General features: G+C 43.5%; 1 long non-coding RNA gene across 2 annotated transcripts; it reads left to right on the forward strand.

The window, feature by feature from the left end:
• The first annotated feature begins 250 nt into the window (after window positions 1-250).
• Window positions 251-25219, forward strand: LOC142829566 (uncharacterized). 2 transcript variants are annotated; one of them, XR_012904085.1, is made up of 5 exons: window positions 251-1023; window positions 3229-3359; window positions 11445-12541; window positions 23533-23772; window positions 24725-25219. It is a non-coding gene; the product is annotated as an uncharacterized LOC142829566 (long non-coding RNA). The 2 variants fall into 2 exon arrangements; XR_012904086.1 differs by lacking the exon at window positions 11445-12541.
• The last annotated feature ends 189 nt before the right edge of the window (window positions 25220-25408 follow it).

Raw genomic sequence — 25408 nt, forward strand, 5'->3', positions numbered from 1 at the left:
ATTGATAACAAGGTCACGCAAGACCATATCAAATGCCTTACTAAAGTCTAAGTATACCACATCCACTGCTTCTCCCTTATCCACAAGGCTTGATATCCTATCAAAGAAAGCTCTCAGATTGGTTTGACATGATTTGTTCTTTACAAATCCATTCTGGCTGTTACCTATCACTTTATTATTTGCCAGATGTTTGCAAATGAATTCCTTAATTACTTGCTCCACTATTTTCCCTGGCACAGAAGTAAACTGACTGGTCTGTAGTTTCCTGGGTTGTTCTTATTTCACTTTTTTATAGACGGGCACTACATTTGTCCTTTTCCAGTCTCTGGAATCTCTCCCGACTTCCATGATTTTTCAAAGATGATAGCTAAAGGCTCAGATACCTACTTATATCTCACTAGCAGCCAAAAGCCCCAAATAAGACTGGGGGGGGTCTCACTGTACTAGTATGTGCTAGCCTAGTGCTTGGTATTTCTTTGTATTGTGGAGGCAGGAAAAGGGAATAAGGGAATTTGTGTGCAGTAATCTTGGTCTTGTTAACGAGAGAGCAAGAGTCAGGCTAAGTTTGTGGCCTGACAACGTGAGATCTCTAATTAGACGCTGCCTTTGCCTCTCGCCTCCATACGGAGATAAGGATAGAATGCTGACTCTGGCAGAGACCTTGAGATAAGGAGCATCTGGGTGGAACTAAATAACTGTTAGCCATTGGTGTTTGTAATGGGAAGGAGACTAATTGTTATTGTTATTATATCTAATAGACAGTATATAAACTGCTTCATAATTGCTTGTATTGGAAGATCTGCCTTGGAAGGGGGGGCTCCTCCTCCCCCCTGTCCGAACCAGTTTTTCCCTTGCTGCAGCTCGTAATAAAACTGCCTCTGGCTACTTGTTGCTTAAACACAACGCAGAGTGAAGGCTTGTTTTCTTCCACAATTTGGTGTCGTGACTCAGATGGCAACGCCCGATTGAAGACAGCGACAGCTGCGGACCGTCCCCCTTCATCCCCATGGCGCCAAATGAGAGGTAAGAGACCTTTTGAAATCTCTACTGGGGTGTGGAGGAGGACTGCCTGTGGGGTCGTCTGCTTCTAGTGGGCTCACGCCATCCGAACTTCTTGAATCTGCAACAAGGTCAGACGCAAATCGTTACCCCCGAATAGGCCTAAGCTTATGCAGTGCTGAGAACTGCTGTGGTTTTGGTGGTGCCGCCCCGGGTACGGGAAGAAAATTGTATTGCGTCCGGACATAAGGCACCTAGGTTTATGCAGTGCTGGGAACTGCTGCGCTTCTGGGGGGAAAAGTGTTGTTTGCCGCCCCAAATATGGACGAGGTCAATAAAGAGAGATGCATCTCAAAGTAGGAAAATTTCTGTATGAAAAGCATGCTGTGTGAGAATGTAATGAGTGGAGTGTGAATGCCGTTGCCCAGGTCTCTGAGAAGAAAGCTGATTCCAGCCGCACAAGCGCTCTCCCACAAGGGAGTTCTGAACTCAAGGGGGGGTCAGTCGAACCTCGAGACCCAGCGGATATGTGAGGGAGTGACAACTCCCCTTATTTCATGAGCTGATGATAAGGTCTGACACTCTAGACCCAGCAGACCACAGTAACTGGCCAACCAAAACCTAGGATAAGGATAGAATTCTGACTCTGGCAGAGACCTTGAGATAAGGAGCATCTGGGTGGAACTAAATAACTGTTAGCCATTGGTGTTTGTAATGGGAAGGAGACTAATTGTTATTGTTATTATATCTAATAGATAGTATATAAACTGCTTCATAATTGCTTGTATTCGAAGATCTGCCTCAGAAGGGAGGGGGATTTCCCCCCTGTCTGAACCAGTTTTTCCCTTGCTGAAGCTCATAATAAAACTGCCTCTGGCTACTTGTTGCTTAAACACAACGCAGAGTGAAGGCTTGTTTTCTTCCACAGTATTAATGAGCAACTGTGACCTAAGTCATTGGCCTCCTAAGTCAGGGGTTGTGGATTTAAGTCCCATCTGGGATAGGAAGGCCTACATTCTTCTTACAGGGCTCGTCTACACTGGCCCCTTTTCCGGAAGGGGCATGTAAATTTCATGAGTCGTAGTAGGGAAATGCGCGGGGGATTTAAATATCCCCCGCGGCATTTAAATAAAAATGTCCGCCGCTTTTTTCCGGCTTTTAAAAAAGCCGGAAAAGAGCGTCTACACTGGCCCCGATCCTCCGGAAAAAGTGCCCTTTTCCGGAGGATCTTATTCCTACTTTGAAGATCGGGGCCAGTGTAGACGCTCTTTTCCGGCTTTTTTAAAAGCCGGAAAAAAGCGGCCGACACTTTTATTTAAATGCCGCGGGGGATATTTAAATCCCCGCGCATTTCCCTACTACGACTCATGAAATTTACATGCCCCTTCCGGAAAAGGGGCCAGTGTAGACGTAGCCACAGTGTTTAGTCCTGCCATGCAGGCAAGGGACTAGATTTGATGACCTGTGTTCTATGATTCTGGGGTATTCAAAGGCACAGCTTTGAGTCGCTAACTTCCAACTGTCAGTAATTCCCAGGAAATCACAGAATCATAGAACTGGAAGGGACCTCGAGAGGTCATCGAGTCCAGTCCCCTGCCCTCATGGCAGGACCAAGCACCGTCTAAATGGATTGACTTTATGTAATTCACAATGAGTTGACAGGAAAATGTGGACCTGCTCTCTCATAATTGCTACTTAATCAATACAATTTTCAAAAACTTCCATGTTGTTCTTCAGTCTTTTATCTTCCCATTCATCTTCCAGGTGCCATGCAACAGATGGACTTGACTCTGGCATGAATGATGTCTAGTATCCATCTAGCAATAGTTCCAGCCAATATCCCTGCTCTTGCCTCCAGTATGTGAATATTGGGTTTCAGAGAGGAATGAGAAAAAGGCCTTTATCTTCATTTCTGTGTGAAATATAATATATTCGCAAGATAAACCAGAACTTGATATTAATCATAAATCAATTATGTTTATCCTTAACCTAGAAAGCACTAGAATTCTCTTTCCTCATTTTGAAATCCAATGTGATATTCACAGTAATTATATTGCTTTTCTTATGAATTACTAGCTCATGTTGTAATCATTAGTACTATGGCTGATTTGTTTTCTGCCTTACAATATCTGAAATGTCCATTTCACTTGCAGTAGACAGGTAGGGATTTTTTTAGTTACTGAAGTAAATCCTTTTATTAACCAGATTTCCTTTTTATCTCCACTCTAGGCTTTTTAGTTTTGTTCAGAACTTGCACCACAGAATTCTCATGTTTGAAGCAAGTCAAAAGAAAGACCCACTCTCTCAGCACCCTCCACTCCTATCCTGGTAGCTGAGCACCTGGCAGGATTGTGCTATATGTAAATATGCTTCCCTGACTCTCTTCCTGTTTGCTATTAACTATTAAGTGTATCACACCAGCAGTTAAAAGCCTCTAATGAAATTTGGGAGAGGGGTCCCACTGTGCTAGTATGAACAGACTCATAAGAGAGAGTCCCCGTCCCAAGGAATTGACCTGACACTCTAAATAAGCAGGACCAAAAAGTAGTCTGTAGAAAATCCCATCTCCATGTTGTGGTTGGAAAACCAGGGAACATAAAAATTAAGAGTTTGACTTTTTTCTTTGCAGCTGAGCTCTCATTTTTATGGGATTTTGGTGTTTCCATGTCTGTTCCCAAGTTGGACTGCAGAAGTGCCATTGTGAACAAAAAAAAGAGGGGAAATAAATTAGTTTGGGTTCATACATACAATTCTATTCATGTTCATTTTTGAAAGTAGGCTGAGATCTGGCAAGAACTCTGTTGTTGTTTTTTCTAAACCAGTTTACTCCATTCATAGTATTGAGGTTCCATTTCTGGTTCCCAATATTATGAGCAGGGCCAGAGAAATAAATGCACTACACCTCACCTCTGTTTTTTTGGTTAAAAAATATGAACTAACCACCGCAATTTCTCTGAGAAACTATATTTAATTGTCAATGTCTAGAACTCAGGCCCGAGAGTATCATAGTGTTCCATGCGCAATATGAAATAGGTGTCATGGAATCATCTCTTCTGTTTGGCTCAGACTCTCAGGAATGTAGAGCATGATCTTACAATCATGCCCTGCTGCCCTTTTCACATTAAATCCAGAACTGTCAGAATGAGTGGGAACAGGTGTATGTGGCAAAAAGGATAGCTATATCTTAAACCATTTCTGAGTGCCAAAACCTGGATTAAATTAAATCTGGCTGTGAAAGGCAACCAAACTTGTTTAGGCTCCATTGCAAGTCACGATGAGTATAGAAAAGTTTACCAGCTGAGTTTTTAATGAAAGGTCACACGAGTGAAAGATTCCTATCCAATGCCAGTTCCATTTATAAGCAAATCATTTCAGTTTGAAAATGTCACTTGAGAAATCCTGCTGCATCATTCTCAGTTTAGCGTTTTATTCTCTCCAATTTGAGATCTGCTTGTCCTTAATGGGTAGTACTTCCAGCTATTGCAGCCCCCTTTTTTAGCTCAAAAGTACTCGGGCTTGGCTTCCGAAATCTTATTTTTCACACTAACAAAAAGATCAAGTAGGAATAACATCCTTTTTTTGTTTTTAGCTCAGGCATGTAACAAATATGAAACCATGTATGTATGTTGACTCGTGTGAAAACAAATGACATAATTGGGGAAGGGGAAATCCAGGTACAAATGCCTCAAATTCAGCACATCCCATTCTGCTGCTGAGTTTTAATTATTCTTCATTAAACTTGACTTTTAAAATATTCACATTTAAATAATCTTAGTCAACTTGTCTTCTTGAAGGTCTGCAACTAAGACCTAGCAAATAAATGAAAATATAGGATTTATATAGAGCATAAAGAGTTGTATGCATTTTAATGGCTAGAATTTTCTTTTGCAGTTCAACTGTGTTAGTCATACAGAATTAAATATGTAACTAGCTAAAAACATTCTAGTTAATATGGGGCTCAGTTGTATTTCCTGATGCGATGTGAATGTTGACACATAGCTTATAAAATTGGTATGTATGTGAAACAGCAGGTGTAATAGCTAACTTTACAAGATTTGCAGTGATATGTAATGAACCAACATATCAAGGAGACCTGAAGTACTGTTAAGGAGCTTAAACTGCCACTCAAATGGTCCAACATTGTCATTTTTGTGGAGTAATATTGACATCTGGTGGCTATTTATATGAATTTCAGGTAATTATTTCCTACATATAACCAAAATAACATGCCATTGTGGAATTAGAGTTCCAGCTGTCAATTACATTTCGTGCGTGTTTTTTCTCACAATTGTTTGTATTTTAAACTGTACTAGAATCACAAGATTTATTGTGCAGTATATTGCTGCAGGATTCTAACTTTCTTACTACTTTGGTTCCCCTTCCACTTCTATCAATTTCACTGCAAAGTGCAGGCTATGAAAGTCAATCAGAAGTACATGCAGTTTAATATATTAAACAGTCCCAGCAATGTAATTTCCTAAATGAGCCTCTTGTGGAAAGATCTTTCTAAAAGTCTGGGAGGGAAAGGGATTGAGCAAGAAATAGCAGTTCCTTTCAGCTCAATGTGATGCAGTTGTAAGAAAGACTAATACCTTTCTGGGGTATATTAACAGGAGTGTACGACAGGGGAGGTAATTGTCCTGCTCTACTTGGCACTGGTGAGGCCTCACCTGGAGTACTGCATCCAATTCTAAGTCTTAGGAAAGATGTGGATGTGTTAGAGAGAAGGTCTGGAGGAGATCAACAGAAATTATAAAGGGTTTATAAAACCTGATCTATGAGGAGATAAAGGGCTTATTTTGTCTTGAAATCTGAAGATAGAAGGAGAACTGAAATGTCTTCAAATATATTAAAAGCTGTTCTAAAGAGGACAGTAATCATTTGTTCTCCATGACCAGTGAATGTTAGGCAAGAATATTGGGCTTAACCTGCAGCAAGAGAGACTTAGGTTAGATACAAGGAAAAGTTTTCTAAATGTGAGGGTAGTTAAGAATTGGAATAGGTTCCAAGGAATGTTGTGGAATCCCCATCGCTGGAGGTTTTTCAGAACAAGTTGGACAAACCCTTGTCAAGGATGGGCTAGGTTTCCTTGGTGCTGCCTCAGCAAAGGGACTGGACTAGATGACTTCTTGAAGTCCTTTCCAGCCCTCATTTCTAAGGTTTCACACTATATTTCTATTACATCATGAGTCCAACTATAAACAAATGTAGAGTTTTATGTAATGTTCTCAGTCTTACTAAAACGTTTCTGAACACATTCCAGATTTATCTCTAATTTTTAACAGTAAAAGAATTGCCGGGCCTCAGGGCAATTGCCTCCTTTGTCCCCCAACCCATTGGAGGACCTGTCCATCCCCCAGCTATGCCCACTGGAGCTGCAGCTCCATAGAGAGGCACTTCTGATTTGCCCCAAGCTGCTGTGATGAGAGAGAACTAGAGTAGTCCTCTCTCCAAGGGGCAGCCTGCACACTGAACCCCGCATCCTAATCCCACCCCAAAACAATGATTTAAATAAAGCATGTACATTTTCATTTTATTTTCCAAGAAACACACATTAATTGGGATAAGGAGCTGAGCACCACCAGGTAGATATTCTAGTATAAAATAAAATCATAGCACACGTTCTAAAATTTATACTTAACTAACAAGAAGCCCTCTTGTCTAATAAAAACCGCTTGCCCAAAGTCCTTTTTACAGCATTTTCAACCAGGATGGCTGAGCCTCTCCTCTCATGAGATGAAGCCCTTTGGCAGCTTGCCTCTCCAGAAGGATGGTGGGTTATCATTCTACACTCCAAGGTATATTAGGCTATTCCTTTGTTCTTTATCTGTAAACAGGGTCCCCTTTTCTGCTGTTCAACTCCTCCTGATGATTTTCTCACTTGAAGGCCCAGCAATCTTTTCATCAGCATTTGACTAGTCTATGCAAATAGACTCCCATTGTAAAACACATAGGCTACGTCTAGATTGCATCCCTTTTTCGTAAAAGGGATGCAAATTAGACATATCGCAATTGCTAATGAAGCAGGGATTTAAATCTCCCCCGCTTCATTAGCATAAAAATGGCTGCCTCTTTTTTTCGGCACGGAGCTTTGCCGGAAAAAAACACCAGTCTAGATGCGGATCTTTCGGAAAATAAAGCCTTTTCCGAAAGATCCCTTATCCCTCTTAAAATAAGGGGTGCTATCTAGACGTAGCTATAATGTACAATGGCCAAGCAGAGACACAAATGTCTCCTACCACCTATCTGGTGGAACCTGTCTTAAGATATATTAATACTGGGTGATCCAACTTTAAATTAAAGGTTTTAAAAACATAAATTTCCAGAATATGTACATAACTCCTTCCATATTATCCACATGTACATGTTGCAAATATTATGATGACCAGTGTGATGAATCTTCATGACAGTCTTTGGTGAACTAGAATGTAAATACCAGACCCAGGGGATCTCTGTAACCCTAGTGCCTTCTGCCAGTTGGATCAAAAACACTTGTCTAGATCTCCAACACAAGTCAAAAATAGTTAGGTGCTTATTTATAACAAAGATCATTAATATAAATTAAAAGACACTAGTAATGATTTGGGTTAAAATCCATTGTAAATGTCTATGCAACTCCCTTGCTACACAAGGGGGTGAAGAAAAAAAGGGTGATTTTAAAAATTGTTTTGCATCAGCAAACTTAATAAAACCTAGAATCAGATAAATTTTCCATGCTTTGATGTTCCTTGTGAACACATCTTACAACTGATGATGTACAGGGGGCTAGATCAGTCTGGAAAGGGGCTGGTATAAATCACTATAGATCTATGTAACACAGTTAACACCAGCTGCAGAACTGGCCCAGTATGAGTCTCTATAGGTATATAATGTGCATATTCACACACATATTGTTTACTGAGAACTCTGCAATAAAATATTTTAAGTGTTCCATGTTCCTGACAGATTGACACATTTTTTGCCCCCAGCTCAGGAAAGGAATAAAACCCTGTGGGAGATGCTATTAAAAAAAAAAGGTAACATTCCCTTAAATTGAACAGACAGAAAAATACATGACACTTATAGCACAGCAGTTTATTTTGAAAAGATTAGTGGATCAAATTTCGGGTATAAATACAATATACATTCAGTTTAGGAAAAGCTTTTCCCCAGAGTACTGGAAGTGCCATTGATTTCTGACACTAGGTTTGTAAACTTAATGCTAAATCAGTAAAAATAGGCTACATCTTATGCACCAACTGCTTCAGTTGCAATTATTTTACTGCAGGAGCGTGAGACCTAGATCCTTGAGTATGGGCTAAAAATTAAAACCATAACATCAGTGCGTCAAATAATCCCTGATGTAATTCCTTTTCAATTACTTAAATTAATTAGTTAAATTATCAATCTAACTTTCGGTGTTTCATTTGTATTATTTTCAGTGGCCATTGGGTTTTAGATAAATAGCTGCCAAATTCACAAATCTAAAACAATGGGATTGTGCTCTGTGGATCTCCCTCCAAAGCCCTCTGATGTCAATGAGAATATTTCCAATTATTTCAGTGGGTTTTAGTCAGGCTCTAAATTAGATGTTCAGCTTTAAGGGCGTGCTCTTTGTATCCAGAGCTGCTTATTATTGTCTCAAACCAGCTGAGCAACTAAACCACATATTTAACTTTCAGATTGCAAGTAAAAATCCACTGAAGCCAGTGGTAGTTCCTGTGATTGCTGAATCTGTAAAACAGATTGGTATTTAACTTCCTGGGTTTATACAATTGTGGAGGGAGCCGGAAAAACGACTTGTAGCAAATAATGTATTTGAATTTTCTCTTTTCAAATTATCAAACAAACTTTAGTTATTATGAATTTGTTCAGACTTGACACCAAAATAGGTCTTCCAGGGAATATATCAACTCATCTAAATATTTACCTGGTTTTAGAACAGGCTACATAAAAAGCTCTAGTGAAGTCAGTATAAACTAAAATTTCATACAATGGTTTGTTTATGCTGCTCTACACTGAAATACAATTACAATATCTGATTCCATCTGATTTATTTTATAATTTATATGGTAAAAAATAAGAAATGAAGGAAGCATTTTTTCATAAGTGTGCTGTGACACTTCTGTATTTTTATGTCTCATTTTTGTAAGACAGCAATTTGTAAGTGGGGTGAAATTTGGGGATATGCACGACAAATCAGATTCCTGAAAGGGGTACAGTAATCTGGAAAGGTTGAGTTCCTGGTGTAGACACTGCTTTGAGATAGGAGCTCAGGCTCTCAAGTGTTTGGGAAAAGGCTTCAAGCTGAGCTGCAACGTCAAAATAATATTTACAAGGCTATTTTAAGCACACTGGCGTGAGTCCCATTAGTATAAGTTTGCAGACCTGAGCTGGGAGGTTCACTCCCACATGCTTTGTAAGAATATCCCAGAAAGTATTTCCTTGATGAACTTTGCCCTTGGTGCAATACCCACTCATCATTTAAGGAATGAAATGTCTGCTGCTCCCTGCTACAGCAAGATTTCTTTTGACATTAAAAAGTGACATTTTCCCCTTTTTAAGCAATATTTTGATTTGTTTCCCTTGTATTGCCTTCTCCCCTCCCTTTTTTCACAACTACTCTTGTAGTTTGAGAAGTCATTTAAAAGGGTGTTTATTTTCCGGATTTGGATGTTGTTTCCCCATGACTGACTTCTGAAACAGGCTAGTGATAAACAATAATATGAATGACAATGACCCCATTAAAGAGGTAGCGCCTCTGATCGTTGATGACCTGCTAACTTCTAGAAATAAGTATCTTTGGCCATGTCTACACTACAGAGAAGATCAAAGCTGCCACAACCAATATTCCGGGGTTTGAATTTGTGGGCCTAGTGAAGACATGCTAATTTGAATTGAGGGTGCGCTCCTCTCAGTGCCGATAATCCAGCTCCTCCGAGGAGCAAGGAAAGTTGAAGGGAGAGTGTGCTCCCCTCAACTTCCCACTATGTGGATGGAGCCAAAATGCAATTCAAGATACTTTGATTGCAGCTACATAATTAATGTGGCGGAAGTTGTATATCTTAATTCAAAGTTATCCCCTAGGGAGTTTTTGCACAAGAGTTTTGCACTACAGAGTTTTTGCACAAGAAACCCCTATTGGAAAAAGCACAAGTGCTCTGATGGCCATTCTGTGAGTGGCCATCAGAGCTTTTTTACACAAGAGCATCCATGGCAGTGTGGACGCTCTCTTGGGCAAAAGCACATGGCAATGTGGACATGCTCTTGTGCAAGAAACCTGCAGTGTAGACATAGCCCTTGTGTAGACCTGGCCTTAGGCTATATCTGTGCTAAACCCCTCTAGTAACACAGCTGTGCCACTACAGCTGAGCCTCTAATAGATGCACGGTATAACTGTTCTTTGTCACCAGGAGCGAGATCTCCTGTCAACCTAAAAAAAAAATCCACCCCAACGAGCTACAGTTGCTGTGTTGACAAAAGAGCTCTCCTGCTGATAAAGTGCTGTTCAGACTGGCACTTTTCATTGGGAAAACTTTTGTTGTTAGGGAGGGAGGCAACAGGAAATTTAGCTTCATTACCTCATGCTTCAAGAGAATGGTTTCTTTTTTATTTTCCAGGTATATTGCAGACTAGTATGAATCCATTTTGGAGTTTATGTTTTCTTTGGAACCCTCAGCTTATACTGATGCAGTCCTGAACTTTGCAGGTGTTTCTTATGCTTACAGATTTAATGGCAGGGGAAAAGGCAGCATGAAAAATTAACTTGTGTAGTATTTTTCGGGCTTATGTATAGGGCTGTATCCAGATCTTTATAGAATCCTCAGCTCACTTCAATCATAGCTCAGCTACAAAGATTGGCAAATTTCCTCCCAAAAGGTTTACTGTTTTTCCACTTCCTCTTAATTTTCAAAATGTGTTAAAATGGCTTCCAATTTGCAAAAGTCACTTTTCATTCACTGAGAAAAATAAGATTTAAAGTATATTGTATACAAGCAAAATATACACTTTTGGGAGCTATTGTATTTTATGTATTTTATAAAATCCTGTAAATTACGTTACGTATTAGTAGGATGTGCTGGATTTTTTTCTCAAAGAGGATGCCTTCATATCTTGTGGTTTCCAGAAAAGGCAGGGGCTCTTGTTTCCATGGCTGGCTTACAGTATGCTTTTTTGTGTGACTTTATGAGGATTTGACTCTCACTTTAGTTACATCAGGACAAAAGGGGAATATGCTGAAAACCAAGAAACAGTACTTGTGTAAAACTGCTGAAAGAGATAGGAAAATCCAGATTTTATTCTCTTTATATCAGTTCCCCATCTTTGAAATGCTTATGGAAATTCTTTCTTAGTTCACTGGGTTGTTGAAGACAAATTCATTAGTATATGTGAGAAGTTTAGAGGTTAAAGTTACAAGGGCCCTATAAATACCTAAAAAGGTTTTTTTTTTTTTTTGTAAACTCTAGATTTTCAGCATTGGCCTAATCCTGCCTCCAGTGAAACCAATGGGAGTTATACTCTAGACTTCACAGAAGTAGAGTTTAATCAGGAGTTTTTGAAAATACCACCCAACATCTCCAGGATGCCCAAAGTACAGTGTAATTTGCCTGTTACTCTGAATGCCAAACCATGGACAAAAAGATAAGGGTTACGTCTAGACTGCACGCCTTTTTCGACAGAAGCTTAGTCGACAAAACCCTGTAGTCTAGAGACACACCCAAGGGCTTGCAGTCAGTTCCTATCTTTTGCTGACTTATAATTGTAATTAATACATCTCTGCTTTTTATTTTTTTATAACTACATACATCTAGCCCATAAATAGCCAGATGGCATGTAATTTTTCTGTTTCAGATAAGCTGAGCTCCTCTTGGAATGGAGAAATTTCAGTAACATAAAAATGAAAGATGGATGTAGCGCAAGAACTAATAAATTATTTGGAAAGATGACATCCTGCACTTATTTATAATAATGTTAAAGAATTATATGAACGTGGTAGGGTTTTATTTTTCATAGAAAGGTCTTTCGGCAAGTACTCACCCATGCTGAGCACATCCTAACTTTTAAGCTTACCATCATATGCATTTTTTCCTTGTCAGAAAAAATATTTCCTGGGAGCAGTATGCAGACAGAACAAAGCATGTTTGATCCCTCTATCTGCTGTTCTTTTGGCTTCAACTTGGAGGTCTTAACTCAGTTTACACTTCCAGTTGCCATTGCTGTAGATCAGTGGTCACCAACCAGTAAATCAGGACCATAACTGGTTTGGCCAAGAGACTATCAAGCGCCAGCACTTCAGCTGCTCCTTTCCCCACTGCTGCGCTTCTCCTGCCCTTTGCCTTGGAGCTGTCCCCCCACATCCCCAGGGAGTGTTTGGGTAGGAAGAGGAAGGGTGCTGATGTCAAGGTGCCCTCCTCCTGCTCTGCATCCTCTCTCCACAGAGCAGAGAAGGGGCACAACAGGACTTGGGATGGAGTTTGCTGGCTGCTTTTCGGAGTGGTGCAGGACCAGGGCAGAGGTGAGCCTGCCTTAGCCCCACTGCACCACCACCCAGGAACCACCAGAGGTAAGCAGTGCCCTGCTGGAGCCCACATCCCTAACTCCTACCCCAGTCATGAACCCCCTCCTGCACCCGAAGCCTCTGCCCTAGCCCCATGCACCCCGAATACAAACACCCTCCCAGAGCCAGCACCTAGAACCTCCTCCTGCACCTGCCTACCCCAAGCTTATCTCAGAACCCCTCTCACACTGCAAATCCCTTAATCCAAGACCAAAGCCTGTGCCCCAACCCTCTGCTCCAGCCTGACGAAAGGGAGAGAAGACGGAGTGTACAGGGCCAGGGCCTCAGATAAGGGGCACAAACAAGGCAGGGCAAAGGTATTTGGGTTTGAGGTAGATCTTGGATTGCACAAATTCAAAACGTGATCTTGTGCTTAAAAAGGCTGGAGACCACAGCTGTAGATCATTCAGCTAAGCCATTTGGTATAATCTAAACCAGTGGTCACTAACCAGTAGATGGGGATCTACTGGTAGATCTTGGAGCCTCTGGCAGATGATCCTGACTGGTTTGGCCTGGAGGCTGTCAAGTGCAGCACTTCTGCTACCCCTCCCACCACTGCTATCATCTCCTGCCCTTTGCCTTAGAGCTTCCCACCCCACCCCCACCCCACCCCACCCCCACCCATCTGCCGTGAGCCTCCTGCTTGCTGGGTAGGGCAGGGAAGGGAGAGGAGAGGACACTGATGTCAGGGTGCTCCTCTCCCATCCTGTATTCTATCTCCACAGAACGGGGAGGGGGGAGCACAACAGGGCTTGGGATGGAGGGAGTTTGGCTGCTTTTGAGAGTGGTGCAGGGCCAGGTCAGGGTGAGCCTGCCTTAGCCCCACTGCACCTCCACCCAGGAGCCACCTGAAGTAAGTAGAGTCCAACTGGAGCCAGAATCTGAAAACCTCAGTCATGAACACCCTCCTGCACCCCAAGCCCTTGCCCTAGCCCTGAGACTTTTGGGCCCAAACTCCCTTACAGAGTCTATACCCTGAATCCCCTCCTGCACCCCAATTCCCTGCCCCAGGCTCTGCTCAGAGCCCCTTTTATACTCCAAATCCCTTAGCCCGAGACCAGAGCCTGTGTCCCAACCCTCTACTCCTGCCTGGTGAAAGGGAGGAAGAATGAGGGAGTGAGGGAAAACGGAGTGACCAGGGGCAGGGCCTCAGAGAAGGGGCACGAAGGAGGTGGGCCCAGGGTATTTGGGTCTGAGGTAGATCCTGGATTGCGTTTAAATTCAAAAAGTGATCTCATGCTTAAAAGGCTGGAGACCACTGATCTAAGCACTGAGCTCTTGATGCCATTATCACTTACACTGGTGTTAATTCCACTAAAAGTAATGAAATTGTACTGGAACAAAACTGGTGCTAGTCCAATATCAAGCCTCAAGGCTACGGGACTTTTAATGGTTTTTTTACGTCATAGAAAATATTTTTATAAAAATTATATTGAACAAATATGGGCAGATGTCATAAGAACATAAGAACGGCCGTACTGGGTCAGACCAAAGGTCCATCTAGCCCAGTATCCTGTCTACCGACAGTGGCCAGCACCAGGTGCCCCAGAGAGGGTGGACCGAAGACAATGATCAAGTGATTTGTCTCCTGCCATCCCTCTCCAGCCTCTGACAAACAGAAGCCAAGGACACCATTTTATCCCCTGGCTAATAGCCTGTTATGGACCTAACCTCCATGAAATTATCTAGCTTCTCTTTAAACTCTATTATAGTCCTAGCCTTCACAGCCTCCTCTGGCAAGGAGTTCCACAGGTTGACTACACGCTGTGTGAAGAAGAACTTTCTTTTATTAGTTTTAAACCTACTACCCATTAATTTCATTTGGTGTCCTCTAGTTCTTCTATTTAGGGAACTAATAAATAACTTTTCTTTATCAGCCCTCTCCACGCCACTCATGATTTTATAGACCTCTATCATATCCCCCCTCAGTCTCCTCTTTTCTAAACTGAAAAGTCCCAGTCGCTTTAACCTCTCCTCATATGGGACCCGTTCCAAACCCCTAATCATTTTAGTTGCCCTTTTCTGAACCCTTTCCAAGGCCAAAATATCTTTTTTGAGGTGAGGAGACCACATCTGTACACAGTATTCAAGATGTGGGCGTACCATAGTTTTATACAGGGGCAGTAAGATATTCTGGGTCTTATTTTCTATCCCTTTCTTAATAATTCCCAGCATCCTATTTGCCTTTTTGACCGCCGCTGCACACTGCGTGGAAGTTTTCAGAGAACTGTCCACGATAACTCCAAGATCCCTTGCCTGATTTTTCATAGCCAAATTAGCTCCCATCATACTGTACGTATAGTTGGGGTTATTTTTCCCGATGTGCATTACTTTACATTTATCCACATTAAATTTCATTTGCCATTTTGTTGCCCAATCACTCAGTTTGGTGAGATCTTCTTGGAGTCCCTCACAGTCTGCTTCTGTCTTGACTATCCTAAACAGTTTTGTATCATCTGCAAACTTTACCACCTCACTGCTTACCCCTTTCTCCAGATCATTTATGAATAAGTTGAAAAGGATTGGTCCCAGGACTGATCCTTGGGGTACACCGCTAGTTACCCCTCTCCAATCTGAAAATTTACCATTTATTCCTACCCTTTGTTTCCTGTCTTTTAACCAGTTCTCAATCCAAGAAAGGACCTTCCCTCTTATCCCATGGCCATGTAATTTGCACAAGAGCCTTTGGTGAGGGACCTTGTCAAAGGCTTTCTGAAAATCCAAGTATACTATATCTACTGGATCCCCCTTGTCTGCATGTTTGTTAACCCCTTCAAAGAACTCTAATAGATTAGTAAGACAGGATTTCCCTTTACAGAAACCATGTTGACTTTTGTCCAATAAATTATGCTCTTCTACATGCTACTATGTTAAGAATATAACATAGAGTAGAAATTAAAGATGACTTTGTTCAGTTGTGTCTATGACTTTGATCCTGCAAATACTTACATGCATGCTGAAATTTAGACACAAATAATCTCATTGATTTCAGGAAAGTGACTAGCATCCTTAGAGATCAGAATGTGTGTAAATATTTCCAGGACTGGGCCTATATTGTCTCTGCCTAAAGGAGCTTCAAAAATGAAATGTGATTAATATTGACTACTTATGCATTGTACACTCACACATGCACGCAAGTCTACCCACTTGCAGAATTCCAGACAGAAGGTTTATGTTGAATTAGTGGAAACATTTCAGACCCTCCAGAAGCACCATCTGTTTCTGTGGCTGGTCTCTGTTTTGGAAATTTATGAACTTTTAACTTTATGAGGTTCAGCTTTGCATAGCCTCCTACAACAACAATTGACAGTTTCATTTTCAGGGATGCAAGGGATTAATGTTACTGTTGTACAGAAAGTATCTCAAGCCTTGTCATGTATATATGTCATATATAAACACAGGCACAAATAGGAAGACAGCTATATTACAACAATATAATTGCTAGTACTGTGGCATCTTAAGAGACCAACAAAAAATATATAGGATCGTGAGCTTTCATAGGCAAAACCCACTTCATTAGAGGAGCTAGAGTAAAAATAACATCACTTGATAAAGAGAATTCCAGCCTCTCTCATTTTGTAATCCATGTGATGACACTATGTTAATTAATTTCTTTAAAAGACGAAGAGAAAAGCAAGCTTCAAAAGGGCAATTATTGGGAAAGAATTTCCCCATTGCATTTATAACACATCATCTGTCTTTTCTGTATGTCATAATGTAGCCTAGGGGGAGGAGAAAGAGGGGACAGAGTTTACAGAAAGGAAAAATGGAGAGTGGGGAATCCAGTCAGATAGTATTTCACGTGGCTTCACTTTTGTGTCAGCCTGTAAAAGGAGATGTACCTGGACCTTATTTTGGAAACTAAGCATGTAGTGCAGGGGTCAGTAACCTACAGCACACGTGCCATAAGGGGCATGTGAGCCGATTTTCAATGGCATAAGGGGTGGGAGCTCAGTCCTGCCGCTCCGGGGAGCCCATGCTGTGGCACCAGCCTCAGGATTGCCACACAGATACAGGCTGGAGCACCAGCTCTGGCTTTCTGCTGGGGGGAAGGGGCGGAAAAGGCATACGTGTGGTATGACATAGGGGCCAGGGCAGTCTGGCACGACCCTGTGCTGAGCTCCACCTGGGTGTGCAGCTCCCGGGACCTAAGGGGTTAACAGCCCCACTCCTGCACTACAGGATCTGCCGCCTGCTCCAGGATGGGGGTGGGGCTGGAGCTGCTCCACAGATCGGGGCAGAGCGTCCAGTCACACGTGGGGTGCCGGGGCCTGGACTGCGCCGCGCTGCTCCCCGCGAGGTGTGTGCAGGACCAGAGAGCCACTTCCCCAGCACCCCACTGTGCCTGGCCAGGCTGGAATCAGCTCTGGACAGACCCGGGCTCTGCCCACCCCAGCCCTGGAACTACAGCTTGCAGGTGAGGGGCGAGTCCTGGGCAAAGGGCTAATCCAGGCACAAAGTGACTCTGTCCCCCCGGCCTTGCCCCCTCCTCACCCCAGCGCTGCTCTCAGAGGCAGCCCTACCTGTCTGTGCACTGAAGGGAACAGGGATGTGGGGGCAGGAGGGGAGTGAAAGAGAATGCAGGGCAAGGATCAGAGGGAGCAGGGGTTGCACTGTGGGAAAATGGGATGATGCAGGGGGATCAGGCTGGGGGAGATCATGGGGCCGAAGGGAGCAAAGCTGGAGCAGAGGGAAGATGTGAGGGAGGGATACATGTTCCCTTTGCAGAAGCGGCACTTTCCTTTACTCCCCACTTTTTTGCCACCCTTCCCCCATCACAGCACAATCCTCTTTGCACCTTATCTTTCTATGTGAATGAGAATTGCAGCCCATTTTCAGGTGCTTCCAGAAAGCTGGGAATGGGCTGCATTGTTCAATAATCTGTAGCGCCCCTTGGCATTAGACCTGGGACATTTGCTCCCCTCCAGCTCTCCAGCAGAATAGCTGCTTTTAATGCCAGTGAATATTTCTTCTGGCAGTCAGACCCTCATTCATCATTTCCCCTAGAGCTCTGGGCTGTGTCTGTCGGGGGATCCTTGCTTTTCCATGGATCAGTCTCCTCCAGACCCTGTTCTGACCAATCAGTTACTGACAACACCTCATTTTGGGAGTGCTAGAAAACAAACCAGGCCAAGGGACACCTCTCCCCTCCATGATACTGAATATTTGTTTGCTTAAGATTTTTAAGCTAAATAGCTGCTTCAACATCTACACATAAAAGTGAATCAATGTTCCTCTTTTACTTAGTTTCAGAGCCATATAGTTGCCATAGGAACCACAAATCTCCATCATAACCCAGAAAGTCACCAGTGTTCATTCTCCTTCTACAGATGGGAGCACAATAATCAACCAGTCACAAGGGTTTTGATGTGCAGCTATTTGGCTGCATTCTCACCCTCCCACCTTGTCTGTGTTACTCCTCCAATCCTTTCCCGCTCTCAAACTCCCTCTTGTACTCCCACCCCACACATTCTCCTGCCACCAAACTCCCTTACAGACTCCGCCCTTTTCACCCCCCTCCTGCATTCCATTTCCCGCCCAGATCCTGCACCCCCATCCCTATCCCACTTGCTGGCAGCCCTGTCCTGCATACTGAACCCCTCATTTTAGTCCCCACCCCAGAGCCTAAGGGGATACCCAAAATCCACTAACCCTGGAACTCCAGAAAAGTAAATCTGGCCTATGGGAAGCCCTGAACCTCAGTCTTCCCCCTTATCCCATGGGGCTGGAGTGCCAGAAGAATGAGGTGTCTCAGTTGGGAGCCACACAGCAGTGAGGGTTGTGGTTTTTTGGAGGAGGTTTTTTTTTTTGCTTCTCACTTGTGTGCTCCCCAACTGATTCTTCTGTGGGTTAGTGGCCCATGACCCAAAAAAGGTCTTCCCTCCCCGCCATAAATAAAGAAAACATGGAAACCTTTTGCGTTGGATATACTTTAATATTTTCTTTATTTAAAATGAATTTGATAAACTAACATGAGAGCGTTAAAACACTTAATCTGTTTAATAATTTAAAGTAAACCGTGTTCCCTAGCTGCAGCACTAGCAAAATAGCTTGGGTGTAACTATGTAATTAACAGTGAGTTTCCATTAACAACTGGTGGTCTACAGAAAGGTTTGCATTGAGCCAGGTGGTCCATGGGCCAAAAAGTTTGAGAACCACTGTGCTAAACACAGCTACTCCAGGCTTGAAATGGAGCAGCTCCCAGAGCAGGATATAAAAAGCAAGATAAGGAGAGAGTAAGTGGCTAGGAACGGGGAAGGGGAATGGATGAGTGATTAATTGAGAGGGGGAGTCAAATGGGAGGGGAGTTTGAATAATCCTTTGTATTTGTTACACCTTGGTTCGGTGATGTGATGGGAGCCTCAAGGGTTAAAGCCGACTACCCAGTGAAAACTACTGGATGATGGTGAAACAAATGATATTTATTAAGTGGTCAAAACCAGCAATTAACAAGTAGGTGTTTAAACTAGCAATTGCTTAGTACTTTTACAGCGTAGAAAAGCTTGGGCACAATTATACCCAACTGATTACAATTCTTTGATTACAATTCACTTATATCAAATCACTATCCCTAATTCGCCTAAGACAACGCAGCATACAAATAAAAAATACAAAAAACAAAGCCAAAATAATGATAATAAAAGAACCGTCCAAAGCCAGCCCCTCTATGGTTATTTTAGGACAGCTGGTGGAGTTAGTTATAAATCTACTTTTACAACTTAACAACTCCGGGGCTTCTATTTCTAATACTTATACTTAACCTAAATACAACACTACTATGCAACACAAAATTATACAATTTACACAGCGTGGTTAACAGAACTTAGATACACTTTACAGAATTACACAGTGAAATTAACACAACTTGACTATTAATTAAACCAATAACTAATACATTTAAAGCAATACTTACAAATCCAGAAACGATAACAACATAAAGACACACTAGAACTCGGAGCATACTCAGGACTCGTGCACCCCTATATTTGATTCGAAGGGTGGAGAGGCAGCCTCAGGGTGATCAATCCTTTAGCCGGGCAAAAAAAAGACACGTGCCCTCAATACACGGAACCTCCGTCGAACAAAGGGGTAGAGGGTCTTTTATACAAAAATTCGGTGTCTGTTGCCATGCTAGGGTCTGCATTTGGCAGGGCCTGATAGGCTAGTGATGAGGTAGTATGACAATATTGCCCTATAGGAATTTTCGTGATGTATGCGTGATCCCCTCGTGGACAGGACCAGATGGGGCATAGTTAGTGTGAGACAATTATGTTTTATTACCCTATGTTTACTTTTTCCCTTGCCCCTAAGACTGGTCAAGCAACGGTCAAATGAGGCTTATCTGTAAGCACTATCTAGTCATGCTCACCTCCCTATTTTTTGGCGCCTGTGAGTCCCAGAATGCCTATAAGATCAAATTCCATTCACAAAACTGCATTGTGCTGCCCATGCTCCTCTGAGTATCTGGGTTTTGTGTGAGGGGCCTTGTGTGGCAGGATGGGCTATACGCGAAGGCTATGGACAGAAAAAGCCTGCTTTACAACAGTATTCAGGAGAGAAAGGCAGAAACGCAACACTGTCAAGCCTCCTGAAGGGGGAGATATGGGACTGACTGCATGGGGTAGGTGGGGGAAAGATAGGGTGGGTCGGTGTTGGCATTGTGGTGAGGTGGAAGTAGGGAGGTAGTTTGTGAGGTGGGGGAGGTGTGGATAATTTGTGCTTTAGCTGAGAGTTAAAACAGAACAGACTGCTGGTGCCTGCTACTTTGAAAAGCAAGATTTTATCTCAGCCCGCACCTGGGCTGGGGAGAACAGATGCACAGGGGAAAGGGGTGGTTGGGTGCTGGCATCTGTGTAGTGAGTTGGAAGCAAGGGACCATTTATCTGGGGTGTCTGATTCTTTTGTTGCAATCCAGATTTCAGTCCTCTGGCTGGGTCGGAGCAGGGGAGGCAAGCAAGCTGCATGTGGGGGAGGTGTTAGAAGGACATTTCCATGATTACATTTCAAACAAAATTTACGTAGGTGTTAATGGCTTATGGTAAGAAAGAAAAGGCTCTTTTAACAGAAATTTTTTGGAGTGTTGCAGATACCTAAAACTCTGATCTTAATTATTTTTTTAAATCCTGTGTTACTAAAACTGTAAGATCTGCATCTTAATGTATTTATTAATGAAGCTACTAAAATATGAGTAGGACTATTATTGACTTTAAAAAGTATCAATGGCACGCAGCCCCATAAATAGAAGTCAATAAGTTAAACCTCGGCATGCCACTTCTAAAAGGTTGCTGACCCCGATATAGTGTGTCATCCTGTACCACTGAAGCGAATGGCAAAACTCCCATTCATTTCAATAAGCCAAGATCTGGTCCATGACTAGCAAGACTACAGTAAAGTTATATTGTGCAAAACTTTGGTTTTGTCAAGTCCCAAACCAAGGATAGCTCAGATATAAGCCAGAAGTGAAACTCATTACAAATTTGTGAATTAATAGGTATGGGAAATTTTTGCAGGATATGTGCTGTTCTAGGTGAATGTTTGTTTTGCATACCATCTGACAGGCAGCAGAATACAATGGCATAACAGTGATTCATAATTACAATAAAACTTAAAAGATGAATTTCAACCAGCACCTCAATTCTGAGCACTTCCAAAATTTGGTACAGGAAAGTCTAAACTTTCTTCTTCTATGACAGGCTAAACCTAACCCATATGTTTAGATACTCTCTTCTTTGGTGCGTTGGAATCCAGGTATGAATTTTATAACTTGTGACTATCTCTAATTTAAGTACAATCTTATGCTGCAAATTGTAAGCATATCTGCATTACAAAAAAAATTAAAAAGATGTTGGCAGTTGGAAAATATTTCTATATGTAAAATCTTCCTCTTAGCTACACTACAAAGCAGAGGTAGATTTTTGCCTTACAAATGATTCTCTTCTGTAGACTATAATGTCATCTGATGACTGTTTCAAAAACAGATTTCTCCAGGGAGACTCTACACCAAGGCAGTAGTCAAATAATACTGTGACAAACAGAACTGTGAGCTCCTGTGTTACAGCTCTGCTTCAGCAGGAGTGAGCTTTGTTGCAGCTACAACTATGTGTGTCAGTTTCTGGACATACCAGCTTATCTGCCTTGCAGGATTCTGCCTGTCCAAATCTTGCCTCAAAGGTAACAAACAGTAACCCCCAGTTCCTGCATTCCCCAGAAATACTTCCTTCCGTGTCCGTTCCATCTCACTGGACACTCACAGAAGTAAAACTTGCTGCCTCCAAAAAAGTGTATTCACTAGCTTGTTACATTAGCTGAGGATTCACCTTCCACTGCTAATGCAAAGAACTAAGACAGTTTTAAAATAAAACAAGAATGAGTTTATTAATAATGAATAGATATGACAGGTATGGTTAAAAATAAAATAAAATATGCTTTGTAATGACAAAAACTTAACTTTAGCAAGTTACAATCTTTGTCAAAGTAGGCTGCTTGCTTACATCAAGTTTCCAGCAGCTCTGCCCTTTCAGGCCAACAGGGTCTGTGTCTTTTTTGCTCCCCTTATAATACTGAAACTATCCCACATTCAGAAAAACTACTTCTCCCACTGATTAAAGAAGTAATAATCAGAAATACGTGTGGAATTGTAATTTGTGAAGCAGGTGGGGAGTGACCATTCAAAGCAATGATTTGACCACCAGAGGGCACTTTAGCATAGGGTTTGGGTATAGAACTTGTTCGGTTTTGTTTTGTTTCAGTCACAGAGTCATTAGGCAGTTGTCTGTCTAAGACACTTTCGCTGTATGAAAAACTAAACTTCACTTTTGTTGTAAAGATTTTATAGCATTCATAGGATTGTGGGTATGACATTTCAGAGCTGTCCTGAACCCTTTTTTACCTTATTTCTATTGACTTACATCAGTGATATGGCATCAAACAGCAGCCAAATGGTTGGTATAGCATAGAATGATCCATTGAAACTCCCAGCACTCCACCTTGTACTTTCTGAATTCTGTGTTGTAATCAAAATCAATACATTCGAAAATGTAGAAAAAAAATCCAAAAATATTTGGGGTCATGATCCCTGATTGAAACCTCTAGATGCCATTATAGCACAATTACCTAATCATCTTTTGTAACTATCCAGCACTGTTGTGGAATTAAATTTTTAAAAGGGAACATCAAAGCAAACTTTGCACAGTGTTCAATACTGTGACATAGTGTCACAACACCTAAATCAGTTTTTGTAGAGGGAAAGGATTGACAACGAGAGACCCTTTTTTTAGAACTTTTTCTTTCATATTCCTGTGTTTTTATATTCCTGTTTTCTTATGTTTTCTCTCTTTGGTCCAAAGAATATGGTGGTAGTGATGGTAACTTTGAAATTATACGTATATAATCTTTTCAGAATTTAATGAAAATGTCTTTTTTAATCTCCCTTTCCCTGTCCAACAGAGGAGTTAATCATATAGTGGACTTTTGTTTACTCTGGGGGGTTACGTCTACACTGGCAAGATTTTGCGCAAATACTTTTAATCCAAGAATTTTTGCGTTAAAGTATTTGCGCAAGAGAGCATCTACACTGGCATGTGCCGTTGTGCAAGAGATGTGCTTTTGCGCAAAAGCACCCGTGCCAGTATAGACGCTCTTTTGCGCAAGAAAGCTCCAATGGCCATTTTAGCCATCAGGCTTTCTTGCATAAGAAATTCATGTTGCCTGTCTACACAGGCCTCTTGCGCAAGAACACTTGCGCAAGAGGGCTCTTTCCTGAGCGGGAGCATTATAGTTCTTGTGCAAGAAGCACTGATTTCTTACATTAGAACTGGCAAGAACTCGTGGCCAGTGTAGACAGGCAGCAGGTTTTTGCACAAAAGCAGCTGCTTTTGCGCAAAATCTTGCCAATGTAGACACAACCAAGGTGAGGTAAGGATAAAGCAAACCAGCAGAGTGAATAATCTGGCAGGAGCAAACATGTTAGATCCACATTTTTTTTTTTTTTTTTGGAGGGGGCAGGGTTACTTAAGATGGATAAGCTAAATGGCACCACATGGCCCGTCCGTGCCCGTGGACACCTGCAGGCGTCCCCCCCGTCACCAGGCCCAGTGAGGTGGAGGAGGAAGCACAGCTGCCCAGTGGATCAGACGACGAGGTGGACCAGGGGAGCAGCGGGACCCTCCAGGCGGAGGCCCTCTCCGGCAGACCCGATGTCTCCTGTGCTTCCTCAGAGGCCAGGGAAGGATCAAACGGTGAGTGTTGCAATTTGCACTCACAAGGGTGGGGGTGAGCCAGGCGCCCGGAGTGGGGAGGAGGAGAGCACGTCACTCAGGCTGCGTGAGCAGCATGCTGTATAGCATTAGCAGTATGCAGCACACGCAACCACGTGCAGCCTGATGACCGAGCGGCACGTGGCTGCAACAGGCAGCTTCAGGGCACGCATTGGACCATGCTTCTCACACACATCCGGCAGGACCAGGGGGGAAGGGTGGATGCCGGTTGGAACCAGCCAGGGCCCCAGGGGCTCAGGCCAGAGCCCGCACCTCCGCAAGGGTGCAGCACGCAGAACAGCAACACTGTCCCATGCCTGGCTGTGAGGCTCAGCCAGCTGCTCCTGGGAAAACCGCAGCGTCACAGCCCTGTGAGCATGGCCCCCACTGAACCCCTCACCTGTTCCCGGTGCCTTGGCTGGCCCCCTGAGGGAAGTCCCCACTGCGGCCACACATGTCCCTGGGCTACCGTGTGTGAGGGCTAGCGGGAGGGGGAGGAGGAGGGGAAAGCGCTCGGGCCGGCCCTAGGGCCACCTGAGTTTTGCTGCAAGGATGGTACACTCCCCAGTCACTCTCCTGGTTCCATCCAGGAGACATCCCACGTGATGAGAGCCCAGACCACCTCTGCCATATGTGCTCTAAGGCACTGTGTGGGGATTCATCATGCTCTCTGTCAAACACCATTGATTAGCCCAAAGCCTCACAGACTCCCCAGCAGCGATTTCCACAGGTTAACACCACACAATACATGGAGGAGGACCCTACTCATGGGGCAGTCCTGTATGCAAACATACAACATGGGAGAAAGGGGGTAACCGAGTGGGCCCAAGCCACACTACTGTGGTATCACTTGGGCTCAGGGGTGGAGGGCATGAGGTGTGGGGACAGTGGCTGGGCTGCCTGACTGACCCATCCTTTCTTCTGTTCCCTGCAGTGGGACCAAGCAGAAGCGGGGGACCCTCCAGCCCTGTGGCAGAGGCAGCACCCCCAGCCGCCCAACCACCAAGCCAGCGGGTCCGGCAGCGGGACCAGCTCCTTTAGCAGCACATGCAGACTGTCAAACAGTTGGAGGCAGCCTTCATGCGCCAGGTGGAGGCGGACCTGCAGTGGCACCAGGAGCCCTGGGGCCCCTTCCAGGCCCAGTGTGTGCGCATGGCAGATGCCATATCCACCATCACCGCACACATTGGCCATGCCATTCATTATCGCATGGCATTGCCCATGCACCCGCCATCCCTCCCTTAGCAATGCCCGTGTCCCCCTCCTGCTCCTGCCCCTTCTGGTCCCGCAATGCCCCCTCCTGCTCCTGCCCCTCCTGCTCCCACAATGCCCCCTCCTGCTCCTGCCCCTCCTGCTCCTGCCCTTCCTGCTCCCGCAATGCCCCCTCCTGCTCCTGTCCCTCTTGCTCTTGCAATGCCCCCTCCTGCTCCTGCCCACCTCCCCGTGCTGCCTGCCCCGACGCGGGCTGACCCCCATGTGCAGGTCTGCCCCTGCAGAAGCAATCGCAGGGGCCACCCCTCCCAGCAGTAGCTCCCCCCTTCCAGTTGAGAGCCTCCTCCCCCTCCCATCCTACATCTCCCCCCTCCTCATTGTAAATAAAAAGTTCAAATGTTGTGTT

Source organism: Pelodiscus sinensis, chromosome 5 (genome assembly GCF_049634645.1).
Source record: "Pelodiscus sinensis isolate JC-2024 chromosome 5, ASM4963464v1, whole genome shotgun sequence".
Lineage (NCBI taxonomy): Eukaryota > Metazoa > Chordata > Testudines > Trionychidae > Pelodiscus > Pelodiscus sinensis.